Source organism: Trachypithecus francoisi, unplaced genomic scaffold (genome assembly GCF_009764315.1).
Source record: "Trachypithecus francoisi isolate TF-2019V2 unplaced genomic scaffold, Tfra_2.0 Lachesis_group0, whole genome shotgun sequence".
In the NCBI taxonomy this organism is placed as follows: domain Eukaryota; kingdom Metazoa; phylum Chordata; class Mammalia; order Primates; family Cercopithecidae; genus Trachypithecus; species Trachypithecus francoisi.
Genome location: NW_022681453.1, coordinates 58,389,694 through 58,393,633, shown reverse-complemented (window position 1 = coordinate 58,393,633; position 3,940 = coordinate 58,389,694). Strand labels below are relative to the sequence as shown.

The 3,940-nt window shown below is 52.1% G+C and overlaps 1 pseudogene; it reads right to left on the bottom strand.

Annotated features, from left to right (window-relative positions):
• Positions 1-757: 757 nt before the first annotated feature.
• Positions 758-876, bottom strand: LOC117084548 (annotated as a pseudogene).
• Between the last annotated feature and the right edge of the window lie 3,064 nt (positions 877-3,940).

The following is a 3,940-nucleotide window of genomic DNA, read 5'->3' as shown; positions in this document are numbered from 1 at the left end:
CCGGCTAGTTTTTTGTATTTTTTTAGTAAGACGGGGTTTCACCGTGTTAGCCAGGATGGTCTCGATCTCCTGACCTCGTGATCCGCCCGTCTTGGCCTCCCAAAGTGCTGGGATTACAGGCTTGAGCCACCGCGCCCGGCCTATTTATTTTTGAGATAGGATCTCACTGTCACCCAGGCTGGAGTGCAGTGACATGATCACAGCTCACTGCAGCCTCCACCTTCTAGGGTCAAGCCATTCTCTCACCTCAGCATCCCAAGTAGCTGGGACTATAGCCATGAACCACCATGCCCAGCTAATTTTTGTATTTTTTATAGAGACTAGGGTTTCGCCATGTTTCCCAGGCTGGGTTCAAACTCCTGAGCTCAAGCAGTCCACCTGCCTCAGCCTCCCAAAGTGCTGGGATTACAGGTGTGAGCCATCACGCCCCGCATTTTTATTTTGTTTATTTATTTATTTATTTATTTTTTTGAGACAGTCTCACCTTGTTGCTCAGGCTGGAGTGCAATGGTGCGATCTCGGCTCACTGCAATCTCCGCCTCCTGGGTTCAAACAATTCTCCTGCCTCAGCCTCCCGAGTGGCTGGGATTATAGGCACCTGCCACTACACCCAACTAATTTTTGTATGTTTAGTAGAGATGGGGTTTCACCATGTTGGCCAGACTGGTCTCAATCTCCTGACCTCATGATCTGCCAGCCTCAGCCTCCCAAAGTGCTCAGATTACAGGTATGAGTTGCTGCGCCCAGCCAAACCAAAAGCCTCCAGCACCCGTTATTCCCAGGCGGTCTCCCACCTAAGTACTAACCAGACCCAAACCTGCTTAGCTTCTGAGATCAGATGAGATCGGGCGCATTCAGGATGGTATGGCCATAGACTGCTTTTTAAAATAGATATGAGGTGTCTCTATGTTGCCCAGGTTGATCTCAAACTTCTGGGCTCAAGCAATCCTCCAGCCTTAGCCTCCCCAAGTGCTGGTATTACAGGTGTGAGCTACTGTGCCAAGATTCTGAATCTCTAACAAGCTCCTGGGAGACATCCCAGCTCTGAGTCCACAAGCCACAAAAGGAGTCCTGAGAATGCAGGGGAGAGGTTCTCAAAGTCTGGCCCCCAGACTAGCAGCTTCACCTGGGAACTTGTTAGAAAAGCAAAGCCCCAGCCCAGCCCAGACCTCATGAATCAGAAACTCTGTGGTGGGGCACGGTCCTGTTTAACAAGCACTTCAGGGGCTTCCGAGGCAGCTGGTGTTTCAGAACCACTGCTACAGGAGGTACCAGTTCTCAACCTTGGTGGCCCAAGGAGAAACTGAAAAAGTTCTGATGCCTAGGGTCCCACGCTCAGAAATTCTCATTTAAATGGGCATGAGATAGTGGCAGCGGCTGCTGCTGCTTTTTCTTCTCCTTCTCCTTCTTCTTCTTTGTCCTTCGTTCTTTAAAATAAAGCTCTCCAGGCAACGTGAATGTCTCATCAGTGCTGGATCCTTGAGCTAGAGGGTGCTGGGCCTCTGAGCATTCTGGTGGCCCAGACATCCCCAGGCAGGCCTGATTCCTCTGCATTCTTGCCCGGGCCTCCCAGTGACTGCCTTCTTATATTTGGTTATTTTTCCCTCCCTCCCCAAACACAACAATTCAAAATATTCTCAGCTCCCAGACCATAAACAAAGCGAGAGAGGAAAGCTCCTGTTTTGTTCCCACTTATGGCCTGATCCAAGGCTGGCCTGATTGGGCCCTTGGGACTGGTCATCTGAGTCGGAGTGGGGTGGGCCCTGTTCTCAGGCTGCCCCAGCTCCACTCCTGGATTCCCAGGATCCCTTCGCTCTAGATGACCCCAGGTATCCCCCAAAGCCACTTCCCCAGGGAAACAGAGGTCAGCAAGTGACTTGTCCCATGACACAGAGGAATGCCCAGAAGGTCCCTCTGATCTGTGGTTTATAGACTTGGGGGCAGATGCGTTGGCTCTGGGACTCAGAGAGATGTGTGTTCAATTCCAGGCTCTGCCCGTTACGAACTGTGACCTTAGGCACAGGATTAGCCCCAATTTGAGCCTCATTTTGTCTGTCTGTAAAATGAGGATGGCACTAGAGCCCTGTCGAGGGTGAATGTGAAGGTCAGAGCCTACACAAGGTGAGTGCTCATAACGATCACTGTCATTCTGATGACTTCTGCCAGGATGGCCAAACCAGCAAGAAAGAGCAAGAGGAGAGGGGCAGGGGGCACAGGAGGTTGTCCATCTGAGTCTCAGGTGCCTGACCTGGGCCCAGGGGCTCATTCTGGAGTAAGGGAAGGGAAGAGACAGGTCCAGGTTACCAAGGGGGATCCTAGACAGGCCCTGGGGGAGGAGAGAAGCTAATACTCTTGTTGTGCAAGTGGCACCAAGGGTGGAGGTGACACTTGTCACATGGGAACTTGAACCTGGTCTCTAGAGGCATTATCATCCCTCATGCTTTGATGCTATTTGTAGCCTTTAAGCCTGTTATTCTATACTTGTGTATTGAAAGGCTCAGGCCCAGCACTTTCCTTATTTGACAAATGTGTTGTCCCCTGTGGGTCAGTGGTCGAGGAAACCACTGGGATGACACCAGGACACCCCTGGCACTGGCAGAGTTCTACCCTGAGATGACAAATGCTGCAAATACTGTCTCAGTATTGAGAAGTTATATGTCAGGCTAATACGCTTTTAGGCACAAACTACCCTGCCCTGCCGCCTTGCTGTGCTTATTTTCATGGTGAGCTGGAGGCCACCTTAGAATGTAAAGTTCCCAGGCTCCTTGGAGCTGGATCCAGCAAGTGGTGGCTGGGGAGTGCCAGCCTCCATCTGAGGCCCTGGCCTGTGGCCTGCCCCTCACCCCTCTTCTCCTGCCATTCCAAGCTCTGTCCTCTCACTTGAGCAGCTCTGGTCCATGCGGAGGGACAACCCACCTTCCATTCAGGCTCAGCCCCCAAGCACAGCCCCCTTGTCCAGCCTTAAGCCTGGGTACACACCAGTGTGCCTCTCCGCCCTCAGCTGTATGAATGGGGGAGAGGCCCACGGGCCGGGACCTGGTGTACCCAGGGTTCAATTTAGAAGCTGGAGGGCACTGGCTCATGGTGGTCGCATCCCTTGGACCCTGTGGAATGTGTATATGACCTTGTGGGAAGGTGTGCAGCCTCAGGAGGCCCCCTCTGGGAGCCCGTAGACATGGGTTCCTCTGTCTGGGGCCTAAGGGTAATCCTAGTGTCTTCCGCACAGCACCAATGCAGAGCCGAATGTAGGAAAGGGCTGCTCATGGAAAGACACACAATTTGTGTTATTATTATTATTTTGTTTATTTATTTTGAGACAGAATTTTGCTCTTGTTGCCCAGGCTGGAGTGCAATGGTGTGATCTCGGCTCGCTGCAACCTCCGCCTCCCGGGTTCAAGTGATTTTCTTGCCTCAGCCTCCCAAGTAGCTGGGGTTATAGGCATGCACCACCATGCCCAGCTAATTTTGTATTTTTAGTAGAGACGGGGTTTCACCATATTGGCCAGGCTGGTCTCGAACTCCTGACCTCAAGTGATCCACCTGCCTCGGCCTCCCAAAGTGCTGGGATTACAGGCATGAGCCACCTCGTCCAGCCTCGTGTTATTATTGATGGTTACATGGAAAGCCTCCAAGGCTAGCCCTACATATGGCAGAGAAAAACAGGAACTCACAATCCAGCAGGGTGAAGGCATGGTATTTACTGAATTCCTACTGTGTGCCAGGCACTGAGCCAAGTGCTCACAGATGCTCTCTCATGGACCTCTCCTAATAGCCTGGGAGGAGGGATCCATTTCACGGATGAGGAAATCGAGGCTCAGAGAGGTGAGCCACCGATGGAGGGCCACACAGTGGAGCTGCGATTTGAATCCAAGATCAGACCCTAAGCTATGAGCCCGGCGCCTTCCTATGGGCCAGAGGAGCAATGAAAGCTAAGAGGAGA